At 44.9% G+C, this 13,758-nt stretch overlaps 1 protein-coding gene and 1 long non-coding RNA gene across 3 annotated transcripts in view; both read left to right on the plus strand.

Annotated features, from left to right (window-relative positions):
• LOC135391327 (uncharacterized protein KIAA2013 homolog) overlaps positions 1 to 13,758 on the plus strand; it is a 164,974-nt gene that overhangs the window by 54,108 nt on the left and 97,108 nt on the right. The gene's annotated exons all lie outside the window — the stretch shown is intronic.
• LOC135392816 (uncharacterized) lies at positions 9,340 to 9,817 on the plus strand. Its single transcript, XR_010422237.1, has 2 exons — positions 9,340 to 9,480; positions 9,539 to 9,817. It is a non-coding gene; the product is annotated as an uncharacterized LOC135392816 (long non-coding RNA).

Genomic DNA, 13,758 nt, shown 5'->3' on the forward strand with positions numbered 1-13,758 from the left:
GATTCAAGTACCATATATTTTGTATCATCCGCAGTCCCAGTGGCAGGTTCCTTCATGAACATTACTCAACTGAATCAACAAAAGAAAACACAACAGATATCAAAACACCACAATCAACCCACAATGTTTCCACAGAACAGCTGTAGCACTCACCAGTCCCCTTCACTGCTTCGTCGTTGTTATCCAAGAGCATAGGCACGGCATCCTTTTTCAGTGCCTTTCGCGTCTGGAGTCCGAATACTGCCATCAGGTGAAAATCCTCGTAACACTCCAGGCCAAAATGTTTAGAGCACACTCGACTGTTCTTCCGCAGTGTCCAGTTTTCGAAGTTCATCGCACGCAACTACTGGTTCTGTACGGCATAATCCACAAAGAGTCTGTTGTACGAAACCTGTTTATTGTCTTCACTCTTGTTGGTACACCGAGGTGCACAGCACTTCATTTCGCACAACTTGTGCTGGCGTATATGCACTCACAAGCTGTGAGAACAGCGAAAACCGATGCCTAGCGAAATAGACCTATCAAAGGCAAAGCCGTACTCGTTCGCTGTGACTCGTACGCGCGACTCTTGGTTTTGATTCCCGCATGTCCAAGATTATCACGAGAAGTAACGAGGCCTATGAAGAAGGTGAAAGCCAGCAGGAGCAGGATAGAAAGCAGCCTGCCGATTGCTGCCAATTGCGAAACTGCGAGCAAGTAAGCAAGCCAAGAAGAGCCAAAGCTGATCGTGACGTCAGTGGTTTGTGCGGACGATCGGGCGGCGAAGCAAAAAATTGATTTCTCCGTAAATACAGTGTATTTGGCAAAACTATTTAAGAGGTACACTCAGGAGGCACCAACCTTTGTGCCTGCTCGTTTTTGTTGTGATCTGTCACACCGAATTTTCCCCGGAGCTGACCTTTAATATGGTGCATGTCCCTCCACTGAGCTTCACAGGCAGACACGTCCTTGTCAGGAAGAAATTGGGATGCTAGCTCAGTAATGGGCTCCTGTACCCTCTTCAACGCATTATCCACAGAAGTAACCAACACTTTTTGCAGCTGCTGAATATTTTCACGCAGTCATTGGTAGAGTTGATTGAAAAGTTCAAAAATGAAGCGTCAGGAGGCAAAGATCCTTCACATTTTCCACTGATAAATGTGCAGGATTTATGCTGCCTCTCCACTGCTGTTTCGAACTGGTATCCAAAGTAAGGACTGGGGTCCTGGTGCTCTTTTGATGTTCACGGTGAAGATGTCGTGTGATGTTGGCAGCGATACCCTGACGCCATTGATCTTACGAGGCCCAGCAAATCTCCGAAGTTTATTTGGATCCTGTTTTTCTCCTTGAGAGGATTTGTTGACCCGATGCGCTTCAACCTATACCCACTCAAGCAGTGACAGGTACCACCTGTTAGTTGGGTCTTTGAACATCTCCGCAAGCACCAATGCTGTATAGCAGTTCTTATCTGTCTGCGCCTTATGGAAGACCTGTCCCACTGGGCATGAATCACTGCTGTATAAATGGGCAACCAGCCGGTGTCACAAGCTTGAAGTATTGTTAGCGGAGTCTCGCCGTCATTCAGTTCACCATACAAGTCTCTGTACTCGGTCTTGCCGCGGAATGCGAGAACCACCGACACGTTTCTCGAACAAGAAATTCAACGTTTCGGGGCAGGCAGGAGGAGGCATGAGAAACGGCGAGCTGCACCGAGTGGCATACACACCGCACCATGATGAGGCGAGGGAGATCTCGTCGAAGCCTGACATAGACGCCGCTGTTTACCCTTGTCATGACACTTGCGTTGTCCACACCGACGCCAAAAAGGTTCACGTGCTTTAACGCTTTAGCTCGAAGTCCGTCAATGAGCGCTGATGCGATGCCTTCGGCATTGCATTGCTTTAACTGTTGCAGGGCTAGAAATGTCGATACAATCCCGGAGTTTGTTAAGCAAAAATATCTTGTTAGAACTCCCAGCACTATGGCCACACTGATGTCGGTGCACTCGTCTATTAGCACGCTGTCTTTGTTGCTCACCGACATCGTCACGCAACGACGACACGAAGTGTGGTCCAAGGACATTCTTGATTACATTGGTGCATTTTGTCGATGCATCCTGATTTTCGAAGCGACTTTGTTGACGTCAAAGACCCCTCTGAGGGCAACACCCCCTTTCCTCTTTTTTTCCCCTTCACGTCATTTTCGCCGTCTCGCAGGTCTGGCGCGCAACGCACCACGCACCTTGCGCACGTATACTTCCTCCATTGCCACCAGATGACGACAAGTGTGTCCAAACCGATACCAGCGTGAATACTTCTGCCTGCTAACGGCGACGACGACGAAGCCCTGATTTGATGTGCCTCCACAAAATCATTCTCAGATGGAGGCCAAAGCCAGTAAAAATAGCTAAATTGCAGAAAAATAGCTAAATTTTGAGCTAGATATTGAGAAAAGAGCCAAGTTGGCTACTTGGAACTGGATGCAAATTTTTGTAGCTGCTTGCCTCCAAAAGTAGCTAAATTAGCAACACTGTACCAGTTGCGTGGTTTCACTTTTCACCACGGGATCGTGACCAAAGTGGGGGCGTTGTGCTTGCGCGTCGTCAACCTCCGCGCCATCTGTGGCAGTTGTTCCAGATTCTGACGCGCACCTTTTATTTTCAAGAAAAACAAAAAACGAGAAAAAGGTATGTGTTAGATCCGAGTAAATGTGTACTACTTCAACGATCAGCTCCATAGAGATAAGAATAGGAAGTTTAGTAGAACAACAACGAAAGCTTCGGTCCTTGAAGACATGAACCGGGAAAATAGCAGCCATCATCGACAGCACTGAGATGGAGGCTGAGGCAGAGGACTGCGACAGGTGCTCGAAGACCTCTACAGACCTGAGACATCAGTTTATTATATGTTGAAGCATCACCTGAACTTTCTTGCTCTTTGGTGGTATAGAAATATATATATATAAAAAAAAACACTGTCCTTTAAGCAAGCAGTGTATACTCAGATAGCAACATCTGTTGCCATTGGGTCTCTATGCACAAAAAATTCGACACACAGGCACATCTGTAAACAGACTTGAAACCATGAGTCACAAGCATAAAATTTTTACTGCCACTCCTTACAACTGTACAACAAACTCCAAGTTTGCAGACACGTTATGCAAAAGGATTAGAAGAGTGAAATTCGGCAAAACACTGCCTGTCAGCAGCGACGCACAAGAAATGTTACATATAAAATGCCATATACGGCTTCTTTTTTGAACAATTCTTGTTTCTGCAGCGTGCAGAACTTGTTGCGATTCTCGTGCGAGTCAGCTCTCAAGGAAAAGGCAGAGCCCGGTCCAGTTGTAGAAGAACGTTTATTCTACATACCGTGGACGAACAAAAGGCGCGATGTCCCGCAGCATCTCGCTTATACCGGGTGTTTCAGTTAAATCCCCGGGCTAAATAATTCGCGAACGGGTGCACCAATCCACGAACTTTCTTTTTTACAAGTATCTGTCCGATACCACCTACAAGCTGCACACCGTGTGAATGAGTGGGAGGCGCTCATTATTAAAATAAAAATGCAAATGAGTTTCGTCAAAAAGCGTATCTTCTAAAGCAGGGCGCTGTCGGCATTAAAATGGGTACTACCCTTTTTGGGACCTTCAGTGGACACCTTTTAGAGAAAAATCTGCCACCGAAGCAGGTCATTTGTTGCAGTAATTAATTGGTTTCGGTTGACGTATTTTTGTCGCGGCTGGTCGCGGCGAAGCGCAAAAGGGCGTATTTCATTGGTGTAATTCATTAATGTAAGGACGTAATTTATTGATGGATAAGGGAGTGAAAGCGCGTCCTTTTGCGCTGCGCTGCGACCAGCCGCGACAAAAATACGTAAACCGAAACCAATTAATTACTGCAACAAATGACCCGCTTCGGTGGCAGATTTTTCTCTAAAAGGTGTCCATTGAAGGGCTCAAAAGGGGTAGTACCCATTTTAATGCCGCCAGCGCCCTGCTTCAGAAGTTACGCTTTTTTACGAAACTCATTTGCATTTTTATTTTAATAATGAGCGCCTCCCACTCATTCACACGGTGTGCAGCTTGTAGGTGGTTTCGGACAGATACTTGTAAAAAAGAAAGTTCGTGGATTGGTGCACCCGTTCGCGAATTATTTAGCCCGGGGATTTAACTGAAACACCCGGTATACAGAACAACAAGAAAAACACAGATACAATTCATAGTTTATGTCCTCCCGTTTAAGCACGTTCAAGCAATTCTCGTGTGAACTCCGGCCTCATCCTGTTCATCACTCAAGTTGTACGATTCCACCCCGAGCCGATGAGGTTATGCTGGCTGTGTCTGGGTGGCATTGCGAGGAAAGAGGCCCAATCGTAACAAGCTGTGCAGAGGCACAAATTCTGGCATACGATTGGCCTTGGCTTTTCTGCATACAACCGGTGGCGAGGGCACAACCCGTTTCTTGGGCGGGGGCTATAGTCTTCAAATGCTACTGTCACCATGCTGTTCCCGTGGCTAGTTCGTGGGAAGATATGCAACTTCACGCTGGTGGCGAAGTGCAGGCAGAACAGTGTCTTGACAACATAGGGGTGCCGAGAGGTGCGATACCGCAGAAGCGAGACGGTGGATTTCATCCCGCAGAGCGTGACAGTTGGAACAACTGACAGGAGGGGTAGACGAGGGTGCAAGGGTGTGCAACGAAGCAACCGGAGGGGCATTAACGAAAGGACGAGTGGCTTCCATAATTCTGTCCCCTAGTTCCGATAGTTCTCCGACTGGAACAGTAGCTGACGCGGAGAGGATCATGCGGGCTGTCGGAGGGAGACGTTGAAGGAAAAGTTCCCGGAGAATGGATTCGTCCAGTGCCGACAATTTACCTCAGAGTAATTGATACATACGACGGAGGAATAGACCAGTTCAGAAAATCCCAAAGCTCTTTGTGAACGCATTGCGTCCTGGGCGCTTGCTGAGCAGGTTAACGAAGAATGATCTTTTACATTTCGCTTTTGCTGACCTTGAGACGCTGTGGACAACGGACAGGTAGGACAAGGAGAAATCGGAACGGTTTGGAGGCCACCCGTTTCGTTCGTATTAGTAAACTCACACAGTTCAAAGTGACGCTCAGCATTCTGGGATTTTCTGAACTCGTCTATTGCATTGGCGTGCGATCTCCGATTTCTTCGGTCGTGAGCAATTGCCGCAGACGCTGTTGTTGGGACTCTGAAAGGTACTTGATGAGTTGGTCCTTCAGGAAGTCATAAGGGTTTCCGGCTGGGTGGATGACAATATTGATACAGGCAGCACAGCGTGGCGATGGCAATGATTTAATGAACAGAATGAGAATGCATGAGACATGAGTCGCGTGGCATGAGTCCTCGTTATCGTCGTCACAATACCCCCCCTCCCGAAGTCGTGACCTCCTGGGCAACGATGGTCAATGTTGATGAGCGATGAGGGAGATGATGAGTTCCGGATTGTTCGTGGAGGTAAATGTGGATGTCAGTGGACGAAAGATAAGGTGACGCAGTGCTGCTCGCAGTAGCCCGGTGCCTCCGGTCCGCTTGCCATGCCTTGCTTGCCTTGCCATGCTGTTGTCGTGGATGTCGTTTATCTACGGGGCTGGGGATCGTCTGGTCTCATCTCATCGTTGTCTGGTCTGTCGCGTCATCTGGGCGGGCTGGGGCGTCGACAACCATCACAGCAGCGTTGGGGCCAGAGGCGTAGCAATAGTACATGAAGGTCTTGTAGATGGTCTTGTAGGTGTGTCTGAGGGGAAGCAAGCCCGGACCTCCACCAAAATGACGCGAGTAGACTGACTGGCGCTAAGACTGTGTCTTTAATGTCCAGAGAGAAACCCAGTGGAACAGAGAGCGAGCCGAAGGGACGGTGGCACGCGCTCAGGAAAAACATCCACTCGTCTTCATGTAACAATATCACGAACTTGAGCCATGACTTTTGAGGACAGAGATGTGAAGACGTGGTATAGTACTTAGTCTGTTGACTTGTGATGTGTCGTTTTGTGAACTCAGCTTCAACAAGGACAAACCACAGAGAGAGGGATCGTTAAGCCAGAAACCAGGAAGCTTCAAGTCAGTGCTGTGGACCTGTGTGGTGCGCCGGCGTGGAGTGGGCCTGAAGAGGAGGAGTTGGTTGTTCGGGGTGGTTGAGCACGGTATGCAGCAAACTGGGGGATCACGTTCAGGTCACGAATTGTGGAGCTAAATAACGAGCGACCACAATGGTTGGTGAACAGCGAGAGAATGTTTTTTGCGAGACCCGTGCAGGTGAAAGAAGATTCCTCTTCTTCACCTTGTTGTGTCTGCCACACAGTGCTGGTAGATAGCAATGAGTGTGCGATTTTGAGCTTGAAATCTATGTACTCAGTTATTTTTCGTCTGAGCATGCCATCCAGTAGCGCTTGAATTTTGTACTGGAGCCACGAATTAACACGTGCCAGATCCAAGAGGTGCATTAGCACTTGCAGTGTCCACCTTTTTGATTTGCTCTCGCCGCATAGTACGAGGGCATTCTGTCGCACAAGTCAACCCTTCCCATATTAGCGTTATGGTCACAAAGTACAAATGGCCTCTCGACGTCAATGTGCTCCCTTTCTTTTTTTGACCAACGCTTACACAGATCCACTGGATGTATACCAGATGATGCTGATACAAGGAGGACCGGCTTGTTGTCACACCAGCTTACTAGAGCCATTTTCTCATCACTCCTTACGAACTGCTGCATTGCGTTGCATTGCTTTTGTAGCTCTTTGTCGCTGCACAAATGGACGTTCTTCGGAAGTCTTAATCTTATAGTCGTTCTGGTGCCAAAATATTTCTCGACAGAAGTGCTTGGAGAAAGGGGACGAATGTAAATCACCTGTGAAAGTACAGCTTGGACACCCTTGGCACTGTACGACAGAGGTCCACCACAGAATTCCCAGGCACACCTAGTCCATGGTCGTGGAAGGTGTCCTTTACTAAATTGAGGATAAAATCGTACATGACACCATCTGGTTCAGCCAACTGGATTATCTGCTCGTCACTGCAGGATACTCTGAACCGTGGTATGCTTTGACATGTTTCTGTTGTCATGATGACAGGACGGCACCACCACTACTTGTCCTTCTTTTTGTCTTCATCACTCACCTGGTCTTCGTCGACCAAGGTAACACTGTCCCTCATGGAGAAGTATCTCTCTCTCTGCTGATGTTGTCCCGAATGATAGGGACAGCGGTGCCCCGCTTCCAGAAATACCTGATGTGAGGGTATCCAAGACGGAGTGGAAGCCCCAGTAAACTTGATTTCGGTGGGCGTGGAACTTTCCGTTTGAGCACGCGAATATTTGCCTTCTCTGCCATGACTTCAAAGGCGTCGTTCATTTACTGCGAAAAGTAGTCCATGGTCTTCTTCTTCCTGAAAGTGCCTCACTTGGTTCATTCCCTGTATCCGTTCCAGGAATGAAGACCTCAAATCTCGAAGTAGTAGAGTGACAAGGAGATTAGCCGCATCCCGCGAAATAGGTGGATAGATTCGACCATCGCTACCCTCCTCGTCTGATATCGGAGGATATTTGGAGCAGGATACTTTCCACCCAAGGAGGAGCGCGAGCCAAGACCACCCCGCACGTTTCGCGGCCGCGCGTAGAGAGGGGTTTCCTTCTCGCGTTTGAACATGCATGAACATGCAAAATACATCTTGTTCCCTTTCCACATCTTTTAATACATCCCCGAGCGGGGAGTTCTCCTACCGCACATAACATAGCATACTTTCCTCCTGAAGACATGCAAGCAATAGACATACACATTTGTACAAGTGAAAAATATTTTATTAATGCCAATTAAAGCCAATGATTCTTAGTAATGCCAATTAAAGCCAATGGTGCTGGGGATTGTCATTTGTGTTGCCAATCTGCGTGAAGGAGAAAACCCCAGCGGAAAAACCTTCACACCTGAAACAGAAGAAACATACAAGACCGTACACATTTTCTACAACAGAAAATATTTTTATTGCATATTTAGTAAATCAATTAATGATTGCAATAAACTTTCTTGAATAGTGCCACTAATGGCGTCCGGATCTGAAAGATAACATATAATCAGCATTCGCCACATTGCTTACCCAACCAGATGACTCACTGCAGCAGTAGCAGCAATGATCTGAAAGAGAACCTAAATATTAAGAACAACATCCACACTTCCATTCACTTATACATACGCTGCATAGGGGGGCCAGGGTAATCTGAAAAACAAATACAACAACTATTAATATCGTCTACATAAAATGATATGCCATTGGAACTCTATATCCTGAAAGAGAACATTCACATATAGTACGTACGATGCATAGGGGGGCCAGGGTAATCTGAAAAACAAATACAACAACTATTAATATCGGCTACATAAAAACGATATGCCACTGGAACTCTATATCCTGAAAGAGAACATTCACTTATACATACGCTGCATAGGGGGGCCAGGATAATCTGAAAAAACAAATACAACAACTATTAATATCATCATATACATAAAATGGTATGCCATTGGAACACTATATCCTCAAAGAGAATGTTCACTAATACATACACTGCATAGGGGGGCCCGGGTAGTCTGAAAACAAAGACAACAACTATTAATATCAAGCATGGTAACAAGACCTATAACTATACTCACTGTCAGGAGGTGGTATCCAGTGAGTATCTAAAAAGATATTTGCAATTCAGATCAAGCATGGTAACGAGATCTATAACTATACTCACTGTCTGGTGGTGGTACCCTGTGATTATCTAAAAAGATATTTGCTATTAAGATCAACTAATCAAAGTCATATGCTGGTACACACTTTCATTCACTACCACACAAACTGATTCATCTGAAATGAAACTCATATATTAACATGAAATCTATGAAATGTCGCTAATACATACAGCTTGGTGGTGGCGACTCAGGCGCTGAAAAGAATGGAACTTTAGATACTTCTCGCTTTCCATATTCACCATTTCCTTACCGTCTTCGAAGTAAAACACAGGGCTCGATGTGAATACTGATAAAGATAATATTCTTAAAAAAATGAACTTGATGAGAAAAACCACCAAAACTCACCACTATCATCATCATCTTCGAAACTCGAGAAAACTGAGAAAGACAACTTTCATAAGAAACCTAACTTTAAGGTAAAAACCATCAAAACTTACCACCATCGTTGGCCATGTTGCTTCGAAGTGATGCTCTAGGAACCAAATCTTCGTTTTTTAAAGCTGACGCATCCTCATTATCATATCACATCCTCTCCTACTTTGTATAAACGACTTTTAGCAACAAGATGGTGGGCTGGAGAAATCCACATGTAGCAAAAAGTCTTTGTAGTAAACAACCAATTGCAAACTAAGGAAAAACGCAACCAATAGGCAAAGTATGCACATCCTCTCCATCGGATTCCTTTTCAACATCCCCCTCACAGTCGACGATGGAAGCGCAGAAGTGCTACGCGGTCTCCGAGGACGATTGTATGTATAGAAAGTTTTCCTGTTTTTCCCTCTCTAAAAAATGTGATTCTTTGTTAAGATTCTGATTGTCTCCTGACGGGGGATCTTCCTCTTGTGAAGACATTGAAGCCACCACCCAGAACTTTCTTTATACAATATGATGAGCATCTGCGACGCTGTCGTTGTGGTGGATTGTGGTCATCGAATCCATCTCATTGGCTAGACAATAACATCCGACCTTATCTCGGTTGCCATCCAAGCTCAGATCAACCATGAAGCCCAGTGAACGATTTGCTTTGACGGTACAATGGCTGATGTACAAGGATTTGATGAAATTAAACTCCTATCTGAACTGCAACGGGCCAGAGGCTGATTTTCGTCTCATTATGCAAATTCTCCCGTTTCCGATGCGGACGAAACGAGGAAAGATTAGTCGGAGGCTCCAACGCTTCGTCGCCATCAAGTGTGACTTGTTGCGACGGTATGGTCAGGGTGACAATATCTCTCCAACCATACTTCATGCTGGACTCAAGCGACCAATAATTCGAAACTTTTACATCCAACACTCGGGATACATCGTGCGTCGCCCCCCTGTCCCCACTCCTTCCTGCTATCCTCTCTCCGTCTGTCCACATCTGTACGTCGCTCATAGCCACAGTTGCTTCGCGGCGCTAACACGCAATCAAAAAAAAAAAAAAAAAAACATCGTGCGTCGCAAGAAAGATGGTTGTTGCAAGGTGTTGAGTCTGGAGGACTATCTTAAAGAGGTCTGTACATTGAAGAAATAAAATGAGACATTTTTCTTCAAATGAGGTATTCCTCTTCAATCATTTCTATTATCTTGAGGTCATTGTGTACAAGGTTATTGTCAAATAAGGACACAATGCTCTTGAGTTGGTAATTCTTACAAAGGCGGGAAGCAAAGAAACAAACAAAAAGTCCACAGTGTGAGCTGTAAATGCTTTGAATGCATTTCTCGCAATACTGATCAACAGGTAGATCTAGCAGCTCTTCTTCAATCGGTGGTAGACCAAAGCTGTCCACATAGATGTACTTGTCATTCCTGTCTCTCATGTACAATAGCCAGTGTTCTCCGGGACCGTCGTGTGGGTGTGTATTGATAACTATAAACCCTTCTGTCGTTAAACTTGGTACCATATTAATTGCGAAGGCCCCGCGATACATATTCCAAGTTTCATGGTTCAGAGAAAACAATAATTCTAGATCAAACACATTCATACTTAGTCCACTCGAACAACAAGATCACCATCAACTGATAAAATCTTGGGTGCTTCACTAATAAGTATAACCGACACTGCACAAGGTAATGGCTTAGCAAACTTCATTTCAATCCTGCAATTGCCCTTGCGCAATGGATTAAAGTAGGAACCAAAACTTTCGTCAGCACTCAAGTTCCAATGCATGATAAAGGAATTTTTTATATATTTTTCGTAACTCAACTCGACATGTTTTTCATTCAGTTGATACAAGAATTCGTAGTAGCTTGCTCTAGCCAGATCATTTTCCCAGTCATAGGATAGTTGCTTCCTGTGTCCATCAACTGATAGTGTTACAGAACTAACATTAAAATGTTCGAAACAAAAGGGGCTCGATTTGTAATCACCCTGATAAGCCTCGGTGCGAACTAGACATACAGTAAGTTGATCAGGAATTCTATCAGGGAATATGTTTTCAAAGATTGCATCATGAAGGCCCAGCGAAAGCGAGCGGACTTTGCTTTCTAGTCCACGCATGATGTAACATGCCGGGGATGATCTAAGGGCTTTCTGGTGTGCAATAAAACTTGAGTTGCTAACTTTGACTTTGCATGCTACAAGTGCCGCACTGTGGATTTTCAATTGATGCTTATGAGTTTCATTGGTGCCAGTTAGCAATCTAAAGCTATCCGTATTATGTAGAGCAGTCACTCGAACCCCCACACCAGGTAACAAAAGCCTCCCTTGGTTTGTGAGGTCGGTGTTAACTTTCATGACAATTTCAAATAGTTTCCCCCCACTTGTCCTAGCTATGCGCAACTTTGCATCCCGAGCGACTGGATCATTTGCTGCATGCTCTCCTGTGTCATATGTATACATTGCACAATCATCTAAAGTCTTCTGCAGATGAGTATTCGTATGAAGTAGGGTATCAATCATGCATCGATAGGAGTTCAAACAGTTGCTGCTTGCAAGACGTTGATTCAAGTGAATGGTTACATATTTAAATAAAGCGGCACCCAAGTTGTTGACTGGGAATACAGTGTCCTCAGTGATACCGTCTGCTCTTCGGGTAATTGGTTCACTCCCGTCCGACCTCAATATCTGCATAGTTATATTAAAATACAGAGATGATAAATCGAGATACAAGTCTGAGAGATTTGTTATGTTCCATTCGATCATCAGCTCTCCTCCGCTGATTGTAGAAACAGGATAATAAACTTGCGCCTCGCATGATTCTATTGAAACTTGGGTAGGAGGTATGTTGAATAACTCACACTCCCCCTTCAAAGCCAGCTGGGACTGTGCGTGTACAACGTTGACCTGCGACATCTTTGCAAATGAAAAGGTACAATGCTTTCCTCATAGCTTTATTTGTTAGCATCTTACCCGAGCAAAAAGACTCTTTTTTTCTTCCAATCCCCCTTTACCTTTTGACATCGCCCTCACAACCCAACCCTACCTGGGCCACCTGTATTTCGGAATGCGATGGTCGATTCGAAGCATTGTCCACCACACTTTCTACAAGTGAAAGGCGACCCATTGTTCGACTTCTAACCAGCTTGGATGCTGATGCACACTTTTAACCCCCCACTGACCACATTTTTTGGAATGCGATCCCGTTCACGATTGGAAACATTGTCCTCCAGTCCCCTTACCCTTTTGACATTGTCCGCAGGCGAGCATGGTCCGTTTTTGCTAACCACCAGCCGTTCCACTCCTCTAACCCCCCGCTGACCAGCTGTTTTCAGAATACGAACCCGCTTCGAAGCATTGTCCGCCACACTTTCTACATGTGAAAGGGGGCGACCCATCGTCCCGACTTCTAACCCCTCTTGGGCGCCATTTTCGGAGTGCGACCTTTTTCCATAGAAAAACCTTTTTCTTTATAAAGAAGCAACATCAATGTGTGAAAAAAAAGTGTCTTCTTTATTTCATGGTTACAGAGGATTCATCGAAAATGTCTCTTCTCTTCCTCTTTTTCCTTCGATGTCCGCTGCCTGCAATGTCCTTCAAAATCTGTGTGCCTAATTCATTTGAGCTTGCTCTCAGTGCTTGCTTGATGTTTTGCCCTTCAGATAACTTTTTCGCCAAATTTTTCGCTGCACTCATCGCAGTACGGGCTATGTAAGGCTTTGCACGATGCAGTAGTGGCAATGCTAGCTTACGCAAAGAACTAAAGAAGCCATTCCCAGTTTGAAAGAGAGGCCCTTTGTATGGCACTAGATCACCAAATCCTGATCCATAATGGATCTCTGGCACTTCTTTAAGATACATTTTTTAAGTGTAGAACTAGAGCTGTACGACCTGGTCCTCTAAAATGAAGTGGACGACCTGTCTCATCATACAACTTAATCGAAATTGACGTGATTTCGTTCTGTAACAGCTTCAAATATTGCACATTATGGAAGCTGTAATGAATCTGGGGATCATCTTTATGTAAATATGGGACGAGTTTCAAAATGGGAAACTTTTTTGCACCTATATGAGATGATTCGATAATATCACAATAAATCATGAAATTATGAAACAATGGTTTAAGATTGAGTGGTGTGGTTCTGGTGGTGGTGTTTGCAATAGACTGAATTGGTGCGAAACCCAACATATTACTCAAATATTCAGAAAGATCTATAGTTACTCCATCAACTGGAGTGAAAGTAAACAGCTGTGTATCTTCATTGTACGTTAGTATAGCATTGCTGCCTATCACACCTCTGATAGCTTGTAGAAGCGAACGTGGTGTCTCGTAATAATTTGGTGGAATTTGGACTTCTTCCCTTGCAAGTATTACTTTTTCTAGAAGAACACCAAAACTGAATGTAAATGGATCTCCAATGTATTGTGTTGTATTTTCTAACAGTTTACAGGAGTTTAATTTGAGGAGTCTCTTGAGTTGTTCAGGGATAACAAAGGGACGTGGGACCAATAATGTATGGGTCAGAGATGTGGATTTGATGCTTCAAATCGGATTTAAATTAAATCCGCGTTTTTTCAATGAGGGTAAATCAAATCCAAATCGAATCCGGATTTACATTTTCAATGTCAAATCAAATCCACTTTTAAATCCGGATTTGTCAAATCC

Source organism: Ornithodoros turicata, chromosome 4, assembly GCF_037126465.1.
Source record: "Ornithodoros turicata isolate Travis chromosome 4, ASM3712646v1, whole genome shotgun sequence".
Classification (NCBI taxonomy): Eukaryota; Metazoa; Arthropoda; class Arachnida; order Ixodida; family Argasidae; genus Ornithodoros; species Ornithodoros turicata.